The sequence below is a fragment of the Pelobates fuscus genome, chromosome 6 (genome assembly GCF_036172605.1).
Source record: "Pelobates fuscus isolate aPelFus1 chromosome 6, aPelFus1.pri, whole genome shotgun sequence".
Classification (NCBI taxonomy): Eukaryota; Metazoa; Chordata; class Amphibia; order Anura; family Pelobatidae; genus Pelobates; species Pelobates fuscus.
In genome coordinates this window covers 268,813,100-268,835,903 of record NC_086322.1, presented here as the reverse complement: position 1 = coordinate 268,835,903, position 22,804 = coordinate 268,813,100, and positions in this window count along the sequence as shown.

Sequence of the window (22,804 nt, the reverse complement as noted above, 5' to 3'; positions counted from 1 at the left end):
AGAAAGCGTGTGTGTGAACCTGCTAGTGAGAGCGCTTGTGTGTGTGTCTGCTAGTGAGATCATGTGTGTGTGTGTGCCTGCTAGTGAGTGAGCTTGTGTGTGTGTGTGTTTGTGTGCTAGTAATAGAGCTTGTGTGTGTGTGTGTGTCTGCTAGTGAGAGAATGTGTGTGTGTGTGCCTGCTATTGAGTGAACGTGTGTGTGAGCCTGCTAGTGAGTGAGCTTGTGGGTGTGTGTGCCTTCTAGTGAGATAGATTTTGTGTGTGTGTGTGTGTGTGTGGGCGCCTGCTAGTGAGAGAGCTTGTGTGTGTGTGTGTGTGTGTACCTACTAGTGAGTGAGCATGTGTGTGTGTGTGTGTCTGCTAGTGAGTGACCTTGTGTGTGTGTCTGCTTGTGAGTGAGCTTGTGTGTGTATATGTGCCTGCTAGTGAGTGAGCGTGTGTTTGTGTGTGCCTGCTAGTGAGTTATCTTGTGTGTGTGCCTGCTAGTAAGTGAGCTTGTGTATGTATGTGTGCCTGCTAGTGAGTGAGCTTGTGTGTGTGTGTGTGTGTGCCTGCTAGTGAGTAAGCTTGTGTGTGTGCCTGCTAGTGATAGAGCTTGTGTATGTGTGCCGCTCATGAATTCTGTCAGATTGTATTGAAACAGTTTGATAAAGCCTGAGATTCTCCACTGCATATAACCTGACCCCTCTAAAACGATGTTTTAGAAGCATATCATCATAATTGTTCCATTGTAGGTGTGGCATTGTGCCAAGGACTCGTTCGCAGGAAAAAGTAAAGAGTGGCCATAGAATATCTAGACCATGTCTGCTAGTGAGAGAGTGTGTGTGTGTGTGTGCCTGCAAATGAGTGAACGTGTGTGTGTGTGTGTGTGTGTCTGCTAGTGAGTGAACTTTGTGTGTGTGTGTGTGTGTGCTAGATAGTGAGCTTGTGTGTGTGACTGCTAGTGAGAGAGCTTGTGTGTGTGTGTGTGTGTGTGTGTGCCTGCTAGTGAGATTGCTTGTGTGTGTGTGTGTGCCTGCTAGTGAGAGCATGTGTGTGTGCCTGCTAGTGAGCGAGCTTGTGTGTGTGTGTGTGTGTGCTAGTATTAGAGCTTGTGTGTGTGCTAGTAATAGAGCTTGTGTGTGTGTGTCTGCTAGTGAGAGAATGTGTGTGTGTGTGTGCCTGCTATTGAGTGAATGTGTGTGTGCCTGCTAGTGAGTGAGCTTGTGTGTGTGTGTGTGTGTGCCTTCTAGTGAGAGAGATGTTGTGTGTGTGTGTGTGTGTGTGGACACCTGCTAGTGAGAGAGCTTGTGTGTGTGTGTGTGTGTGTGTGTGTCTGCTAGTGAGTGAGCTTGTGTGTATGTGTTTTTGTGCCTGCTAGTGAGAGTGTGTGTGTGTGTGTGTGTGTGTGTGTCTGCTAGTGAGTGAACTTTGTGTGTGTGTGTGTGTGCTAGATAGTGAGCTTGTGTGTGTGTCTGCTAGTGAGAGAGCTTGTGTGTGTGTGTGTGTGTGCCTGCTAGTGAGATTGCTTGTGTGTGTGTGTGTGCCTGCTAGTGAGAGCATGTGTGTGTGCCTGCTAGTGAGCGAGCTTGTGTGTGTGTGTGTGTGTGCTAGTATTAGAGCTTGTGTGTGTGCTAGTAATAGAGCTTGTGTGTGTGTGTCTGCTAGTGAGAGAATGTGTGTGTGTGTGTGCCTGCTATTGAGTGAATGTGTGTGTGCCTGCTAGTGAGTGAGCTTGTGTGTGTGTGTGTGTGTGTGTGCCTTCTAGTGAGAGAGATTTTGTGTGTGTGTGTGTGTGTGTGTGTGGACACCTGCTAGTGAGAGAGCTTGTGTGTGTGTGTGTGTGTGTGTCTGCTAGTGAGTGAGCTTGTGTGTATGTGTTTTTGTGCCTGCTAGTGAGAGTGTGTGTGTGTGTGTGTGTGTGTGTGTTTGTGCCTGCTAGTGAGAGAGCTTGTGTGTGTGCCTGCTAGTGAGACAGCTTGTGTATGTGTGTGTGTGTGTGTGTGTGCTTGCTAGTGAGTGAGCTTATGTGTGTGTGTGTGTTTGTGTGCCTGCTAGTGAATGAGCTTGTGTGTGTGTGTGTGTGCCTACTAGTGAGTTAGCGTGTGTTTGTGTGCCGCTCATGAATTCTGTCAGATTGTATTGAAACACCTTAGATTCTCCACTGCATATAACCAGACCCCACTAAAATGAGGTTTTAGAAGCATATCATCATATCTGTTCCATTGTAGGTGTGGCATTGTGCCAAGGACTCGTTCGCAGGGAAAAGTAAAGGGTGGCCATAGAATATCTAGACCATGTCTGCTAGTGAGAGAGTGTGTGTGTGTGCCTGCAAGTGAGTGGACTTGTGTGTGTTCCTGCTAGATAGTGAGCTTGTGTGTGTGTGTGTGTGTGTGTGTGTCTGCTAGTGAGAGAGCTTGTGTGTACCTGCTAGTGAGAGCGCTTGTGTGTGTGTGTCTGCTATTGAATGAACGTGGGTGTGTGTGCCTGCTATTGTGTGTGTGTGTGTCTGCTATTGAATGAACGTGGGTGTGTGTACCTCAACCAAAAACACCCTAGAACACCGGTGATTTATACCCTTCCAAAAATCCACAAGGATCCAATACAACCTCCCAGAAAACCCATTGTATCAGCTATAGGTGGTCTTCTGGAACCTATTGCTAAATAGCAAGCTTTTCTATTCAAAGCAACCATAGAACAACTCCCTATATGTGTCAAGGACACACCTAGCTTGCTCTCTCTTCTCAAGGATATCACACTACCAGATACTGACACAGATACTTACTCACTTGTGATGTAAAGAGCTTATATACAATTATTCCACATAGGACTGGAATTGAAGCAATGCGCACAGTACTTACCAATTCAAGAGTATATATGGGCCCTCCAATCGAATTTATATTGGAACTATTGGAAGGGGTACTCACTAATAACTACTTCCGATTTGAGGCCAAATGGTATAGACAAGTGGCAGGAACATCTATGGGTGCAGCGATGGCCCCTATGTACGCCAATGGATACATGTATATATTTGAACAAGAACATCTGTTGGAACCCTACAAAGAAAACATATTATTTTATCTTCGATACATCAACGATATCCTAATGCTTTGGGAAGGCACCATAGAGTCTGCAACTGATATGTTACAATACATCAATACCTTGGACACACCAGTACGCCTGACGATGAGTACAAGCACGACACATGTCGATTTCCTTGATATAAGGATATATAAAGATGCTCAACGATTGGCATATACACTGTATACAAAACCTACAGATAGAAACACTCTTCTTCAAGCCAACAGCTTCCATCCACGACATCTGAAGACTTCGGTGCCATATTTCCAATTCTTAGAGTATTGAGGAATAACTCACAAAATGCGACCATCCAGATTGGCGAGATGTGGAATATGTTCCGCAAGAGAGTCTATAAGAAGATGGTATTACAAAAAGCACTTGACAAGTGCTATGAAGAACCAAGAACCAACACTAAAAATTAGAATAGACTTATTTTCCCAACCACTTACACCACTAGTTCACGAAACCTCCAACAGAGTATCTCTAAAAGCTGGAGAGTCCTAAACAATGATGACTCGCTACCAAAGCAATTCCGAGAACCACCGATAATGGTGAACCAAAAAGGCAAAAACCTTAGAGACCTCTTGGTCAAAACTGATTAGATCCACTGTTATTCTACTTCCAAATCCTTTCAGAGTTTAGGCTGCTACAGATGCCTGGGGTGCGTCACCTGCAAGCTTGCAACCTTGCAACCGGAAATAGGTACACCATAAGACATAGACTTACTTGTACTACTGACTATGTAGTTTAAAAACTACAATGCCCATGCGGATTGACATATGTGGGCAAAACCGACCTTCCTCTTAGAGAACGGATGAGAAACCATCGATCAAGCATCCGAACAGCCTATCGAGATCAACAGTAAGATGTACCTGCGGCTAAACACTTCCCAAGCGCAAAACATCCAATACCTTCGATGAAATTCATTGCTATCGACCAGATACCAGCACCACTGCGCAGCGAAGATAGAAAAAAAAACTTCTACTTCAAAAAGAACTGTTTAGGATCAGGTTGCTAGTAACAGTATGGCCAAGAGGTCTCAATAAAAAGTATTCTTTGTCCATCTTTTTGTAAATATTTTTTGTAAAATATGTTTTTGTAAATAATTTCTCTGCTAGTAGTTTATTAATTTTGGCTAGCAGATTAGCATCCCTAGAATTCAGGGTCCTTACTGGGTGCTCTTTAATAACACACCGGTAGCCCACCTAGAAATTGCCTATAGGTCTAACAATATATTGCAATTATATTGAACATATTAATCAAAATGGTACAACATATTGCAATTGAATTTACTTTCTATATCTGTGTGATACAATGGGGGCGTGGAGGTCGACGTACATATGTCTTACCTCAACACTAATAGGATCTAGATCACTACAAACCTCTTGACCTTTCACTTTTTCTTGCTGTATGCTTCATAAGTATCTTGTGGTTTTCCAATAATGTCTCCTTATGATTTACTTAACATTGTGACAAGTATTTAGCTACATACTGAAGGCTAATTTGCTGTTACTGCTATAACAGTTGAAACATTGTGACACTGAAGACACTTGCAAATTTCACTGACGGTGGTTCAGTCTCCCTATAAGCAAAAAGTGGATAGCTGCATCTTTGTGTGGACTAACATAACAGCCCTTAATATCTCGAGGCATAGCATTAATATTGTTTGCAATTATTATGTCTGCATACACATACGCTAGTTAATCGACCCACTCTCCAATTCATTGTTTTTAATATTTGCATGTATTTATTTACATAATTTTACTCTTATTTATACTTTGTTTTTAGGTACAACCACCTCTGGAATTGAGATAGTTAATCTATCATTGCCTCTACTTGCTGCCCGGGACTTGGCCGATGGTTAATATAGAAACCACATAGCTATTCCCGTACAGACTCCCGTCGTAGAGCAGGTGCGTTCCAGTGATCTCTATGGTTACAAGCTGGAACGCAGAGACGGGAGCCAGAGGTTGAATCGCTATCTGAGTAATACCAGGTCAAATTTTACCCACGCACGGGAGACAGCTGCGGGCAGAAATCCAGAGGTTAGAGGTGGTGAGTACCGATATGTTTGACATTTGTTAATCACTGTGATACTATTTAAATGTTTTATGCACTTTCTTCATGTCATCCTGATCTATCATTTCAAACCTTTATGATATATATATATATATATATATATATATATATATACATGTTTGTGTGTTTATATATTACTCAATCATTTGGGGTGGCAAGACATAGCCTTACATATGACATGTGACAATATATGGCGCAAAGACTTATGGGGCTGGCATAGATTTTCTTTTCCAGGGCTCCTGTGTATCCCCAGTCTGGCCCTGATCACAACAGGGGGTCATGAACAGTGACAATAGGTTCCCTCCCTGGCGCCTCTGTGTCTGGGATATAACCAGATCAATTACCACTAATATAATTAGCTTCCAGACAACAGGGCACTTGAACTAAATATCCCTAAAAACACACATTTATTCATTAACAAACCCTACACATGTGGTATCCCCAGATAGTTTATCCACAAGCATCCTAACTGGCAAAATAGTGCTGTGATCCGTCGCAGGGGGTCCAAGCTATATCTGATTAAAGTTTCAGTGGGTTGTGCCAAAGTTCCTATCCGTTCGTCAGTGTCACACAGTTTCTAAGTTTGTCCCAGACATTGAGCCCTCGTAGCCGTTCAGTGAGTGGAAGTCTGGTTTGGACAGGCCAGATTTGGCTTCCTGGTCATCCTGATCCCTTAATAAGCATGGGGTAAGTTAGACTGGAGATGGGGAAAGGTTCTCCAGTTCTCAGTGAATCTGTTATGACCTCCCTCCCAAACTTACCCCCATATGTCCCCATTCTCAGGGGGTCACCGTGACACCCACACATTCCAACAGTAAATCTTGAACTCCATGTTTCCAGCCAGGGATGGTGCAAGAACTTCTGTCTACACAGGCGAAGACACATTTTGCTGCCCCCAAAATGTGTCTTCACTTGTCTGTCTAATATTCTCCCTTTTGCCCCTCCTACCCATTCTTTTGCCCTTTTGTTCACCCTGACACCTTTTTCTTTCTCGTTTTCCCTTTTTGTATATTGTATCCCCTGTTTGTCATTATTTTCATGTTTTTGTGTCTTCATCCTAATTTTGTGGTCTCTTTACCCCTTTGTGACACACACACACACACACACACACAGTCTCTTACACACACTGCTTATATATAAACAAACACTGGATATTACACACACACACTGGCTCTTACACATGCACACTGACTCTTACATACACACATTGCTTATACACACGCACACACTGCTTTTACACACACACACACACACACACACACACACTGACTCTTACACACACTGGCTCTTACACACACACACACTCACTGGCTCTAATACACACACACTGGTTCTAATTTCTAAACAGAAGTCCCCCAGATGTTGATGCACTGTAGTAGCTTTCCTATACTCTCCACAGCAGTTGGCCACTCAGATATGATGTTCCAACGGCCTTAATATCCTAAATAGGCTGGCCACGGTCGCTCCTCACTGCTCCACCCCCTCCCTCAGTGGCTGCACACTTTTTCCCCATCACACAGCCAGCCAGCTCGGTAAATGTCTACCATGGGCATTGCTGAACAGAGTGACTGGCGGGAGCAGAGTTTCTCCAGCTAGTCACTCGGACATCTTTGCGCCACCCGGGTTGATGCGCCCTAAGGTCGCTTGTGTTGCCTTATGGTAGCACTGGCCCTGTTTTCAGCCCAGGATAGTTCATGTCACATCTGTAGTTAGTCATGTGTATAAGCTCATTTATACCTGTTGGGGATAAAATCAGCCCGGGCCCTTTGTGGATGATGGATATTTGCCAACTCATTCAGAGCTCTGGAAATTGGAAATTAATAGCACAGATGTGTTCAATAACCAATTCAAATTCCTTTATTACGCAAGTTATATTTATACCCCATTTTCATAGCAGGATGGGAGAGGGAAAAATGAGCATATGGGCGTGACAATGATGACAATGACATAGATTGTTTATCACAAGTTATGAACAGCTGTTTCTAGTAATATCCTACGTTATATAACGCACGTATATTTGATAAAAACAGATATTTACAAATACCAAAATCTTGGACAATTAACAAGAACATTTCAAAATCAGTACTTTTCCCGTAACTAGGATTTTAGATAATTTTATTTCTGAGAATCGGAGCTACAATTCCAAATTTATTCTTGGTTCAAATTAACCCTTATATGAACAGCTAGGATAGATAGTGAAATGGATATTAATATCTACAATACCTTTACTTTGTGTATGCAACCACATACCCAATCCTAAAACAAAAACAACCTTGGCCAAAAACACCTCATCCAACTATGTACCATTCTATCTCCCTGACACTATTCGATGCCAAGATCCTTGAGAGACTTGCTTACATAAAACTGGCTTCCTTGAATCTAGCTCTCTACTAAACCTACTTCAGTCTGCTTACTGCACTCATCACTATGTTGAAACAGTTTTGACCAAAGTGACCAATGATTTAACAACTCCAGAATGCAAGGATACTGCTCCCTAATCATTCTTGACATTTCTCTTGCTTTTGACAATGTTTATTATTATTATGTTATTATTATTATGTTATTATTTATATAACGCCATCAAATTCCACAGCGCTTTACAATGGGTGGACGAACAGACATGTAGTTGTAACCAGACAAGTTGGACACACAGGAACAGAGGGGTTGAGGGCCCTACTCAATGAGTTTACATGCTAGAGGGAGTGGGGTAAAATGACACAAAAAGGTAAGTGAAGTATTAGACTAGTGACAGTTGCAGAAGAGGAATCAGTCAGGAGCTATTAACAGTTTAATTGATACGCTTTTATGAAGAAGTGAGTTTTTAACGATTTTTTTGAAGGAGTGGAGACTGGGTGAGCTTCTAAGGGAGGAGATAAGTGAGTTCCACAGGAAGGGTGCAGCCCTCGAGAAATCTTGAAGGCGAGCATCAGAGGTGGGAGTACGGACAGAAGATAGACGAAAGTCTTCAGCAGATCGTAAGGGCCTAGACGGGACATATTTGTGTAATAGGGAGGATAGATAGGTGGGAGCAGCATTATGTAGATTTGAACACAAGAACCAGAATTTTAAATTGAGCTCTATATTTTATTGGAAGCCAATGTAGGGACTGACAGAAGGGTGAGGCATGGGAGGTGCGGGCGGACAGGAAGATGAGCCTCACTGCCGCATTCATTATGGACTGTAACGGCGCAAGTTGGGAGCACGTAAGACCACTGAGAAGCGCATTACAGTAGTCAAGGCGAGAAAGGACAGTGGAATGGACCAACACCGTAGTCGCATCTGGCGTTAAGTAGGGGCAGATGCGCGCAATGTTTTTGAGATGGAAATGACAGGATTTGGTTAATGTTAAGCAGCAATTTCTTCTCCTTACCCTTCACAACCTCAGTTAACATGATTCTACTTTCATGGTTCTCCTCCTACATCCTCCAGAACTATTTTAGTGCCTCCTTACTTTGCTCTGCAACTGTTCTCTTGGTGTTCAAGATTTCCACATTTCCTTACTGTTCTCAATCTATGCTGTCTTTCTTGACAAACTAATCAATTCCTTTGTTTTCTTGTATGACCTTTATGCTGAGAACACACAGATCTGCAGGTCTTTTGCTTCATGTCAGGATAGTGCATGATCCTATAATTCAGAACTTGGGCCTAACTTAACAAAAGCAAAGTATAGAAAGAATGGAAATGCACCTGTCTAGCCAGGACAGGTCAAAACAGAGTAAAACAGGCAGATAGTGAGTAAATGAGGACAAGTCCAGGTTAAGGAACACGTGAGACATGCCAATTGAGGACTAGCCAGGTCAGATGCCAAAACAGTAGATTTAACCAGAGAGGAAACACACTATCAGAAGCTTATACAGAAACCATAGGGGCCTGTTAGCCATCCTTTTGCCTTGTGACTATGACCCCTGGGATGTATTGCCCTTTAAAAACACTAATTGTGCATATTGGGACTTGGCACAATACCCCTTGAACTTTTAACTGGAACAGATTTTTTTAAAACTTTGTTTTACCATTTGGGTTTTCTCTGTACGGCCATTTAAGCTGGGACCTCCCATGCATTTAAATTAAAAACTTAGGAAAGACTAGCTCAATGTGTTTTGAGCAGTTGACTACGAGTCCGAATTTTATGGTGAGTAGCCAATGCTCGATAATTCTTATCTATTTTTCAAGTGCAATTTGTGTTGATTCGAGTTTGGCACTAACAGTAGTAATTTGGTAAATTTGCAGTGAACTTGTCTTCATATCTAATGATGGTCATTTAGATAGTAAATTCCCTCAATACTATGCAAGTAAGTGGATACTTGCTTTTATACACTGAAACACACCAGCAACATGGAACTAAAGAGGTACAGAGGGTTTTGAGTCCCATATAGGGTCTGACCCTCCTCAAAAGGGAAACTTGGGAAAACTAATTTTGCTCTATTAAACTGTGATCTAGTGATTTAGTGATTGCAGAGGCCAGTAAAGTACACTAGTAAAGTACACATGTCTGTGTCAGGTTCATGCAATCAAGTTGGGATTATTTGTGCTATGTGACATGATGTGGCATCATGATAAAAGTAGCCATTGGTTCAAGGTTAGAATGTGACCATAAAGGTTAGCACATGGTAAGAACCTTACAGCAAATGTACTCAAGTAATCATTCACATTTAAATGATGTATAAAGAGTACACATTTACTTAAAATGAAAGTATTTAAAATTAGCAGTGCCCCATATTTGATCAGACAGCCTATATATTGCCCCGTATATATTGCCACTAATGCTCACAGTGTACCAGGTCACCAGAAGTTTGAATACAAACAACCAAATAAATTTGGGATACGGCTGTAAATCTAAAACAAACAAAAAATATACAGAGTGTAATACAATTTTAAAAAAAAACAAATTGTGTAAATGTAATACACTCACAAGATTACATGAAAGTAGCGCTCTAGGGTGCCTCCCCCGATAGCTGTGGGGGGCTGAATAATCCCTTCTGTTGTTTCATCGATGGACACACAATGCAGGACTCCAGTGGTGGTTAAAGAACAGCACCTTTATTAATAAGGTGAAAAACTTAACCAAATAATTATAAGATATACCGGTAATATAAAATACCAATAGGTCCCAGAGGTTTGACAGTGACATTGTTGTTTGACCTAGCTTAGGGGGGTCTGCCTTGACGTTGGTAGGCGGGCATTCCCTCCAATGGCCATTGGAGCAACTAAATGACCTCCATTTGTCTAAATATACATAGGGATTAAGGAGAAAGCGCAGGTAATGTTTTTCTTTTCTTTGGTTTTTACTATATATTGGGGCTGATGTGTGTTGTAGTCCTTGCTGCTTAAGCGCAGGACTTCTCTTTTTGTATTTGTATTTACTTTGTATCACACAGCCTGGTTACAATGCTGCTACCCATCCCATGTGTTCCCTATTAAGGGTTAATAAGTATAGGGGTGTATATAAAAAATACCCCTTTCTGTCTCATTAGAGATATCTTTGCCAGAAGCTCAAGGAAGCAGGCTGAAGGGTCAGTGTTAGGACCCGCTTAGGGGGGTCTGCCTTGACGTTGGCAGGCGGGCATTCCCTCCAATGGCCATTGGAGCAACTAAATGACCTCCATTTGTCTAAATATACATATGGATTAAGGAGAAAGCGCAGGTAACGTTTTTCTTTTCTTTGGTTTTTAGCTAATGGCTAGGTCAATAGTATAATTCACATGTGGTGGAATATTGATTAGTGTGCCTAGAGATCTCTCAAACAAGCTTTGCTGACAGGCCCCAGTGAAGACCAAAACTACTGTGTGGGTGTGTTGTAGCTCTCATACAGACACACACATTCAGACACAGTATGCAAACTGCCATACAGACAATTAGACAATCTATACACGCAATGATATACTGCTATACACACACACTCAAAATATACACACTGCTATACATACACTTATTCAGACAATATTCACACACATATGACACACACTGTTATACACAGTATAGACAAGGCAATATTACACAGTGCTACACACCTCCACAAACACAAACCGTACAGACACTGACACACGCTGCAATTATTATTATTATTATTATTAATAATATTTATAAAGCACCAACAAGTTTCTCAGCGCTTTACAGTGGACTAACAGACACATATTTGTAACCAGACGAGTTGGACACACAGGAACAGAGGGATTGAGGGCCCAGCTCAATGAGTTTACATACTAGAGGAAGTGGGGTATAAGGACACAAAAAGTAAGGGTAGGATAGAAAATTATGTTGCTAGGTGTTGCTAGGTGTTGCGCACCGACTACACGAGCTTACCTGCTCGTCGGCGAGCCGGGAACCGCGCACTTAGTTCTTCCGGGCATCACGCCCGAATCCAATATGGCGCCGACCACGTGGTCGCGTCTATGGATAGCCCCGCCCCCGAGAATTATACTAACGTGTGCGTGACGTCACGACGTCAACGCACACGCACGTTTTGGGGTCAGAGGTCGCCCTCTGACCAATCACAGCCTAGAGAGGGGTATTTAAACCCCTAGCTTTTCCCAGTACTTTGCCCTGTCGTGGTTTCAGTTTCCTGGTTTCCTGAAAGTGCTATTTTCGTGTTTCTGATTTCCTGGTATCCTGATCCTTGGCGTTTCCCTGGTTATTCTGATCTCTGGTTTCCCTGACTTGGCTTGTTTAATCGGTATTGAGTATTTTCTGGCTTCCTTGACCTCGGCTTTCCCTTTGACCATTCTCTGTCTCTAGCGTATTAGTCCGGCCATTCTAAGGTCCGGTTTACGCTCTATCCTGTTATTTTCCTTTTCTTACTTATGTATATGTTTACATAGTTTCTGCGTGCTGGACCTCATTACTAGCCGTGACATTAGGATAGTTTTAATTGAGGGCTTATTGTTGTTTTGATGACTGTGGCAGGATTGGAATTGCGGTGCGGGGAGAGAAATCTGTTCACAGTATAATTAATATGCTTTCCTAAAGAAGTATGTTTTCAAAAAAAATTTAAAGAGTGAAGACTGGGTGAAAATTTAACAGAGAGGGGAAGGGCGTTCCATATGAACGGTGCAGCCCTAGAGAGGTCTTAAGGCATCAGAGGTAGGAGTACGAACAGAGGTTAGACATAAGTCTCCGGCAGAGCGTAGGGGCCTAGATGGGACATATGTGTGTATTAGTGAGGATAAATAGGTTGGAGCAGCATTGTGTAGAGATTTGTAAGCAAGTATCAGGATCCTAAATTGGGTCCTATATCTTACGGGAATCCAATGTAGGGACAATACTGTTCTGATTGGTTTTGTGACTTTGTGACCTGTGCTCCACAAGGTCCACCTAGGTGGTAAACTTTTGGGGAAAACTGTATAAAAGACAATAAACCCTCAGATCTGCCGAGTTCCTGTTTTACCCTCAACATAGAGCCTCATCTCATGTGTGGGGGAAAAGGCTGCATCTACACTGGGGATTGCAATACACTGTATACTCCCCTGGCTATAATCACTAAGAGCTTGCTACTGCTATGCTCTCTGGATGAGGAAAGGTCTACCCACTGGGTGCTGGATCCTGGTCTTGGGTCCAGGGTGGGTGGAGGAAGGTGAGTCCCCAACCAAGCTACGGCAGTTCGTGGGGTCTGCAGTGCTTATGGTGTCTGGTGTGGTTCTAATGATCCTTGGTAAGCACTAGGAGCATCAATTGACGGAGAATCCGTCACACATAGCAATGGGAAGCAATATGCGATGGGAGGTCTCCTAACTCTATCGCAGATATTTAGTAGAGAAGTGGGAAATGTCCAAGTTATCCAGTGTCACATCACTAACAGAGACAACTTTACTTATTCCCCATACCCCTTTATACTCTACTTAGTTAGATCATGATTACATCATGATGGCAAGATGTTATATTGTGCCACTTCCTATCCACACTCTCTTTCAAGAATGAGGGTGCAAGGACAGTGGGGAATGCTGCAACTGGTATCAAATCCCACAGTGACAACTCACTGACCCAATAACACCACAGAGGATGTTGAAAAAATTCTCTCCTGTCTCCATAATGCTGAAAGGGTTGAGGGAACAATTAAACCAATATATGTCATGGGATATGTAATGGAAGTCATGAAAGGAAGGTTTTTAACCTTTCCCCCTAAACTTATAAATTGTTAAAGTTGGCACACAGTTAAAGGGAAACTCCAGTGCCAGAAAAACGATCCGTTTTTCTGGCACTGGAGGGTCCCTCTCCCTCCCACCCACCAATCCCCGGTTACTGAAGGGGTGAAAACCCCTTCAGTCACTTACCTGGGACAGCGGCGATGTCCCTCGCCGCTGTCTCCGCCTCCGCGACGCTCCTCCTAATGATTACGTCGGCCGGTGGGCGAGACTAATCTCGCTCACCGGGTGAGGAGACCTAATGCGCATGCGCGGAAATGCCGCGCATGCGCATTACGTCTCCCCATAGGAAAGCATTGAAAAATAATTTCAATGCTTTCCTATGGGGTTTAGAGCGACGCTGGAGGTCCTCACACAGCGTGAGGACGTCCAGCGACGCTCTAGCACAGGAAACTTGTGCTAGAACCCAGGAAGTGACCTCTAGTGGCTGTCTAATAGACAGCCACTAGAGGTGAAGTTAACCCTGCAATGTAAATATTGCAGTTTATGAAAAACTGCAATAATTACACTTGCAGGGTTAAGGGTAGTGGGAGTTGGCACCCAGACCACTCAAATGAGCAGAAGTGGTCTGGGTGCCTGGAGTGTCCCTTTAAACAGCAACATACTGATCTACACATATTTTACATAATATGACATATGAACTAGATGACAATAAGGAATATCAGAAAATAGTGAAATAAACTGATCAATGTAATAACAAAAATACTAGCCACCGGTATCAACATTTAAAGAGAGAGACCATTATCCAGAAGAACATTCTCAATAATAGAAAAATGAGAAACCAGCATGAAATGTACCATATTTACAAAGCATATACATACAGGGTTAACACAGCATACATTTATGAGCATAGAGTGGTATAGAGCAAGTACAAAATAAATAGATATAGAAAATGAAGAGGTTGCATTGCTAGGAATCTTTTAATTTCAAACAATGTCCTAGTTTAAGACACCAGAAAGCCCAGATTCAACCAGTTCCTGTCACAATGCTCTCTTCCGTTTCCTTAAACTGGATTTCTTTACAACAGAGCTTCTCATCTTTTCTCCCTCAAGCAATGCTACTACCATTTGTGTCTCTCTCTAAGTCAATAGCACTACCCTCAGCTCTACTTCACAGGCTCGCATCCTTTGAGTTCTCTTCAATTCCAACCTCTCCTTCACACCTCATATCCAGTCAATCATCAAATCCTGACGATGGCATCTCAAAAACATAGCTTGCATCCAGCCCTACCTAACACATGATGCAGCTAAGGTGCTAGTCCATGAAACTATTTTATCCCTCCTTGACTAGTGCAATCCACTTCTCACTGGTCGTATGCATTCCCAGCTTGTCCTGCTGTGGTTTTTAATGATGCTGTGGCAATGCTCATCTTCCTGTCCTCCCATACCATCCACGCCTGTCCCCGTTGTCACTCTTATATTAGCTTCCCATAAGATATAAGGTTCAATTTAAAATTCTGGTCCTTGCTTACAAATCTCTACATAACACTGCTCCTACCTACATATTTTCAATTATACACAAGTATATCCAATCCAGGCTGTAGATCTGGGTCTATCCTCTGTTCACACACGCACCTCTGACGCTCACCTTCAAGACCTCTCTAGGGCTACGTCGTTCCTATGGAACTCTAACCTAGACTCCATTCCTTCAAAAATGTATTGAAAACTCTTTCAGAAAGAATATTGATTAAACTGTTAACAGCGTTCCCTTCCCAAGCTTTAGTAACCTGCCTTCCTCTCCTGCAACCACATCATCCAAATACGTTTGCAAACTTTCATAGCACATGACATACATCTTATGATTACTTCTTGTTTCGATTTACACCATGCCCCCTAGAATGTAAGCTCATTTGAGCAGGACCTTCATCTCCTTCTGTTCCTGTGCCTCCAACTTGTCTTGTTGCAAATACTTGTTTGTTAGCCCATCTTTTGTACAGTCCTGTGGAATTTGTTGGTGCTTTATAAATAATAATAATAATAATAATAATAATAATAATAATAATAAGAAGAAGAAGAAGAAGCCCAGCTGGGACAAGGTGCTTGGAATTAGCAAAACCCTACCTCGGGGCTGTTGGCCAACTTTGATGAAGGTATTAGAATGAAGTGCCATGTGTATTTAGTCTTCCACCCACTATTAACATCAATCTCTTGTGGCCAGAATTACCTTCACTAGGTCAAGGGGAGAAGACCGGGCACCAGTATGAATGTAGAAATCTCTGATACGCAAAAGCCTCTATATTGAATCTCCAGCCAGACTGCAGGTTGCATAGTTTTGCAAACCAACACTATGAAGACTCACCAAAGAGTGTTCCGGAGAAGAATCAATTAGAATGATAGCTCTTGCTCATCTACAAATTCAGCAAAATAATAATACAAATAATGATACTATTAATGCCCTAGTTCAGAATAGTTTCAATCCAATGTATGATCACTATGTCTGTTAGGCACTACCTTCTTGATGAAACATGTTTGTTTACTGTGCCCTTGGGTGATCTTTGGGTGTTTTCATGTTAAAGGAGGAACGCAAGAGCAATGAGATTATCTGTATTTATGTTAAGAGATATGTTTACCATGTAGAAGACTTTGTAAATCCAATTGCTGTGTGATTATATAACTACTTACAATAAGCATGCAACAAGTTGAATGGTAAACATCATATCATGGAATGTTAATACTGCAACTGAAACTTCTCACAGAGCTTACCATTGATCAACAACAACTGAATAAACTCTGCAGGTGAATGCCTCAATCTGATCTGAAGGTTCTTAATTTGTGTATGCTTTAATTTAAGCAGAATTATTTCTCATATCCAAACATATCTTTAGACAAGGTTTGTAGGCAGAATTCCAAGGAGACCTAAGGAGTGACTTAAATGAATTTATTAGCTGGACATTACATAAAATATTTAAAATCATATATTGCCATTTGACAACTGTATGTGTGTGTGTTTCTGCTTGTAACATACTGTGTTTGAATCTTTGAGTATATTGACTGTATGCAACTGTGTAAATTTATGCAGGGTTCAAAATCGTGATAGAAGTAGGTTTGAGAGGGGTAAAGGTTTGAGAGGGGTAAACTTCAGAGTTAATTAACATTGATGTTTAGTGTTAAAATTATTAAACACTTGAGAGGAGTCATAGGTGTTGAATAAGGGGTGTTTAGAATGATTCATAATTAAGGTAGGAGTTGGGTTAAGTTTTGTATTGGGCTACATGGGGTTCAGTTTTTAAGAGGTGTATAACCTAGGATTACTGTAAAAGTTGTTTTTCATGGTTAGGCTTTAACTGCTTAACTGTGGGACTAAGGTTAAGTGTTTGTTTAGGTTTTGGGATGGGTTAAATGTATGGTAAGGGAAAAGGGGTGTTTAATGCATGTGGAGTTTGAAAGGTTGCAAAGTACTCACTATCCTATGCCTTCTTAGTCCAGTCAGTAGTGATGTTGCGAACATAAAATTTTCAGTTCGCGAACGGCGAACGCGAACTTCCGCAAATGTTCGCGAACGGGCGAACCGGGCGAACCGCCATAGACTTCAATGGGCAGGCGAATTTTAAAACCCACAGGGACTCTTTCTGGCCACAATAGTGATGGAAAAGTTGTTTCAAGGGGACTAACACCTGGACTGTGGCATGCCGGAGGGGGATCTATGGCAAAACTCCCATGGAAAATTACATAGTTGATGCAGAGTCTGGTTTTAATCCATAAAGGGCATAAATCACCTAACATTCCTAAATTGTTTGGAATAACCTGCTTTAAAACATCAGGTATGATATTGTATCGATCAGGTAGTGTAAGGGATACGCCCGCTTCACAGTGACAGACCAAACTCCCCGTTTAACGCAAACAACCGCAAACAGTCCATTTGCACAACCGCAAACTCCCCATTTGCACAAGGTTGGATACCAAGCTAGCCATGTCCCGTTCCTTGTCCTCACTGATGTCATTGAAGGTCTCTTCCTCCACCCAGCCACATACAGCACCAAGGGTCCCTTGGTGACAACAGCTATCAGGGGACGTGTATATAAGGCATCGATTTTAGGAAGCGGGAGATGGAAAAAGATGCTTGGTCGGTCCTCCTACTTCAAATTTGGGGCACTGCGCGTGCAATCTAATGTGCCACCAGATAGGAGTGGTGTGTTAAGTAGTACTATTCTTATCAGTTTAATCCCTGTTACGTCCCCTATCAGGGGACGTGAATATAAGGCATTGATTTTAGGAACTGGGAGATGGAAAAAGATGCTTGGTCGGTACTCCTACTTCAAATTTGGGGCACTGCGCGTGCAATCTAATGTGCCACCAGATAGGAGTGGTGTGTTAAGTAGTCCCCCTCATTAGGCCTTTTTTAGTCGAATGTATTTCCCACTGGTAGTCCCTTTGGGATCCATCCCTCATTCATCTTAATAAAGGTGAGGTAATCTAGACTTTTTGACCTAGGCGACTTCTCTTCTCAGTGACAATACCTCCTGCTGCACTGAAGGTCCTTTCTGACAGGACACGTGAAGCGGGGCAGGCCAGAAGGTCTATCGCAAATTGGGGTCAAGCCTGCACACCCAGTAGTCAAGGGGTTCATCGCTCCTCAGAGTGTCGATATCTGCAGTTAAGGCAAGGTAGTCTGCTACCTGTCGGTCGATTCGTTCTCTGACGATGGACCCTGAAGGGCTGTGGCGATGCGTAGGACTTAAAAAGCTCTGCATGTCCTCCATCAACAACACGTCTGTAAAGAGTCCTGTCCTTGCCGGCGTGGTCGTGGGAGGAGGAGGATTACTTTCACCTCTTCCCCTGTTAGATTCCCGTTGTGCTGTGACATCACCCTTATACGCTGTGTAAAGCATACTTTTTAATTGATTTTGGAACTGCTTCATTCTTTCCGACTTGCCGTAATTTGGTAACATTTCAGGCACTTTCTGCTTATACCAGGGGTCTAGTAGCGTGGACACCCAGTACAGGTCGTTCTCCTTCAGCCTTTTTATACGAGGGTCCCTCAACAGGCACGACAGCATGAAAGACCCTATTTGCACAAGCTTGGATGCCGAGCTACTTATGTCCTGTTCCTCGTCCTCAGTGATCTCACTGAAGTTATGTTCTTTCCCCCAGCCACGCACAACACCACGGGTACCAGATAGGTGACAACGAGCACCCTGGGATTCCTGTTGTGGTTGGTCTTCCTCCTCCTCCTCAAAGCAACATTCCTCCTCTGACTCCTCTACCTCACAATCCTCTTCCAGCGTTGCCGCAGGTCCAGCAAGCGATGCTGATAAGGCTGTTTCTGGTGGTGATGGTGACCACAACTCTTCTTCTTCACACTCATCTCCGGCCTGATCCAGCACTCTTCGCAGGGCACGCTCCAGGAAGAAAACAAATGGTATGATGTCACTGATGGTGCCTTTGGTGCGACTGACTAGGTTTGTCACGTCATCAAAAGGACGCATGAGCCTACAGGCATTGCGCATGAGCGTCCAGTAACGTGGCAAAAAAATTCCCAGCTCTGCAGAGGCTGTCCTAGCACCCCGGTCATACAAATACTCGTTAACGGCTTTTTCTTGTTGGAGCAGGCGGTCGAAAATTAGGAGTGTTGAATTCCAATGTGTCGGGCTGTCGCAAATCAAGCGCCTCACTGGCATGTTGTTTCGCCTCTGGATATCGAAAAAGTGCGCCATGGCCGTGTAGGAATGCCTGAAATGGCCACACACCTTCCTGGCCTGCTTAAGGACGTCCTGTAAGACTGGGTACTTATGCACAAAGCGTTGTACGATCAGATTACACACATGTGCCATGCACGGCACAAGTGTCAACTTGGCCAAATGCAATGCCGCCAACAAATTTCTTCCGTTGTCACAAACCACTTTGCCGATCTCCAGTTGGTGCGGAGTCAGCCACTGATCCACCTGTGCGTTCAGGGCGGACAGGAGTGCTGGTCCGGTGTGACTCTCTGCTTTCAGGCAAGTCATTCCCAAGACGGCGTGACACTGCCGTATCCGGGATGAGGAACAGTACCTGGGGAGCTGGGGGGGTGCCACTGATGTGGAGCAAGACGCAGCAGCAGAAGAGGACTCAGCCAAGGAGGTTATGGAAGAGGATGGAGTAGGAGGAGTAGGGGAGGTGGCAGCAGGCCTGCCTGCAAGTCATGGCGGTGTCACCAACTCCTCTGCAGAGCCACGCATTCCATGCTTGGCAGCCGTCGGCAGGTTTACCCAATGCGCAGTGTAGGCGATATACCTGCCCTGACCATGCTTTGCAGACCAGGTATCAGTGGTCAGATGGACCCTTGCCCCAACACTGTGTGCCAGACATGCCATTACTTCCTTTTGCACAATCGAGTACAGGTTGGGGATTGCCTTTTGTGCAAAGATATTTCGGCCGGGTACCTTCCACTGCGGTGTCCCAATAGCTACACATTTGTATGGTAAAAGCTGGCGGGCTAAGAGTTCAGTCAAGCCAGCTGTCAGACGCCGGGAAAGGGGGTGACTTTGTGACATTGGCTTCTTATGCTCAAACATGTCATTGACAGACACCTGACTGTGGGCAGATGAGCAGGAACTGCTCAAGGCGAGAGACGGAGAGGCGGATGGTTGAGAGGGGGCAAGGAGGACAGCAGTGGTTAACGTGCCTGAAGATGCTGGACCAGGAGGAGGATGGCGGCTTTGAGTTTGTTTGCTGCTTGTACTCATGTTTTGATCCCATAGGCATTTGTGATGTGCGATCATGTGCCTTTGCAAAGCAGTTGTACCTAGGTGGGAGTTGGACTTCCCACAACTCAGATTCTTTTGGCACAGGTTGCAAATGGCATCGCTGTCGTCAGAGGCAGACACACAAAAATAATGCCACACTGCTGAGCTCTGCAATGACGGCATTCTGGTGGTGGCAACAGCATGCGTTGATTGGCGTGCTGTCTGGCTGACCCCGGGTGCCGATGCATGCTGTCTGACTGTGCCTCTAGCTCCTTGCGACGACCTCCCCCTGCTTCCAACTCATCTCCTCCTCCTCCTCTTCCTCTTTGTCTCCCCATCTGAACTGTCTTCCCCCTGTTCTTCTTCTCTTCTAGCGGGCACCCACGTGACATCCACGGACACATCGTCATCATCAACTTCTTCACTTGTATCTGACAACTCAGCAAAGGAAGCAGCAGTGGGTACAACATCATCATCATCACACCGTACGTGTGCAATGCTGCCTGACTGAGTCATAAACCTGTTATCTATATCCTCTTGCAATAATGGTTGCGCATCACTCATTTCTTCCAACTGATGTGTAAATAACTTCTCTGACATACCAAGTGAAGTGGCTGTGGTGCTAGTGTTGGTGGTGGCGGCAGGCGGGCGAGTGGTAACTTGAGAGGTGCCCGAAGCTAAGCTGGAGGAGGATGGTGCGTTGAGGTTCCGAGCGGAAACTGTAGAAGATTGGGTGTCCTGTGTTAGCCAGTCAACTATGTCCTCAGAACTTTTCAAGTTCAGGGTACGTGGCCTCTGAACACTGGGCATTATTCTAGGGCCAAAGAGAATCACAGAACCACGACCGCGACGGCCCCTGCGGGGTGGCCTGCCTCTGCATGTCATTTTTTTTTTCGATTAGTGGTACTATGCGTGCAAGCTACTGTAACAACAGATATGAGTGGCACTGGTGTGACACTGTGCCCTGGCAGGCCCTGAAATGCACACTCATGAAGGAAACTGACTGTTATTAAATTACAGTCCAAAAAGTGTATTTTTCATTAAATGCAAGCTATTGGGACACCAGATATGAGTGTGTGGTGGCACTGGGCAGGCCCTGAAACGCACACTAGTGAAAAAAAACTGACTGCTATTATGTTACAGTCCAAAAAGTTTAGTTTTTTTTAAATGCAAGCTATTGGGAAACCAGATATGAGTGAGTGGTGGCACTGGGCAGGCCCTGAAACGCGCACTAGCGAAAAACACTGACTGCAATTATATTACAGTCCAAAAAGTTTTTTATTTGTTAAATGCAAGCTATTGTGACACCAGATATGAGTGGTGGCACTGGGCAAGTGGGCACAGTATACGCATGAGCCTGACACACACGCTGGCAGACAACTAACTGCTATTCAATCTATTACAGTCATTTTTTTTTTTTTTAAATGTACACTACTGTTACACCAGATATGAGTTGCACTGGTGTGACACTGTGCCCTGGCAGGCCCTGAAATGAACACTCGTGAAGGAAACTGACTGCTATTATATTACAGTCCAAAAAGTTTAGTTTTTTTTAAATGCAAGCTATTGGGACACCGGATATGAGTGAGTGGTGGCACTGGGCAGGCCCTGAAATGCACACTTGTGAAGGAAACTGACTGCTATTATATTACAGTCCAAAAAGTTTTTTTTTTGTTAAATGCAAGCTATTGTGACACCAGTGAGTGAGTGGTGGCACTGGGCAAGTGGGCACAGTATACGCTGTGAGCCTGACACACACGCTGGCAGACAACTAACTGCTATTCAACAGTCAATTTTTATTTTTTTTAAATGTACACTACTGTTACACCAGATATGAGTTGAACTGGTGTGACACTGTGCCCTGGCAGGCCCTGAAGCGAACACTCATGAAGGAAACTGACTGCTATGATATTACAGTCCAAAAAGGTATTTTTTTGTTAAATGCTAGCTATTGTGACACCAGTGAGTGAGTGGTGGCACTGGGCAAGTGGGAACAGTATACGCTGTGAGCCTGACAAACGTTGGCATACAACTAACTGCTATTCAATCTATTACAGTCAAAATTTTATTTTATTTTTAAAATGTACACTACAGTTACACCAGATATGAGTTCCACTGGTGTGACACTGTGCCCTGGCAGGCCCTGAAATGCACACTCGTGAAGAAAACTGACTGCTATTATATTACAGTTCAAAAAGTTTTTTTTGTTAAATGCAAGCTATTGTGACACCAGATGTGAGTGGTGGCAATGGGCAAGTGGGCACAGTATACGCTGCGAGCCTGACACACACGCTGGCAGACAACTAACTGCTATTCAATCTATTACAGTCAAAATTTTATTTTATTTTTTTTTAAAAAATGTACACTACTGTTACACCAGATATGAGTTGCACTGGTGTGACACTGTGCCCTGGCAGGCCCTGAAACGCACACTCGTAAAGGAAACTGACTGCTTTTATATTACAGTCCAAAAAGTTGTTGTTTTTTTAAATGCAAGCTATTGTTACACCAGTGAGTGAGTGGTGGCACTGGGCAGGCCCTGAAACGCACACTAGTGAAGGAAACTGACTGCTATTACATTACAGTCAAAAAGTTTAGTTTTTTTAAAAATGCAAGCTATTGTTACACCAGTGAGTGAGTGGTGGCACTGGGCAGGCCCTGAAACGCACACTAGTGAAGGAAACTGACTGCTATTATATTACAGTCAAAAGAGTTTAGTTCTTTTTTAAATGCAAGCTATTGGGACACCAGTGAGTGAGTGGTGGCACTGAGCAGGCCCTGAGACGCACACTAGTGAAGGAAACTGACTGCTATTATATCACAGTCCAAAAAGTTTAGTTTTTTTTAAATGCAAGCTATTGTTACA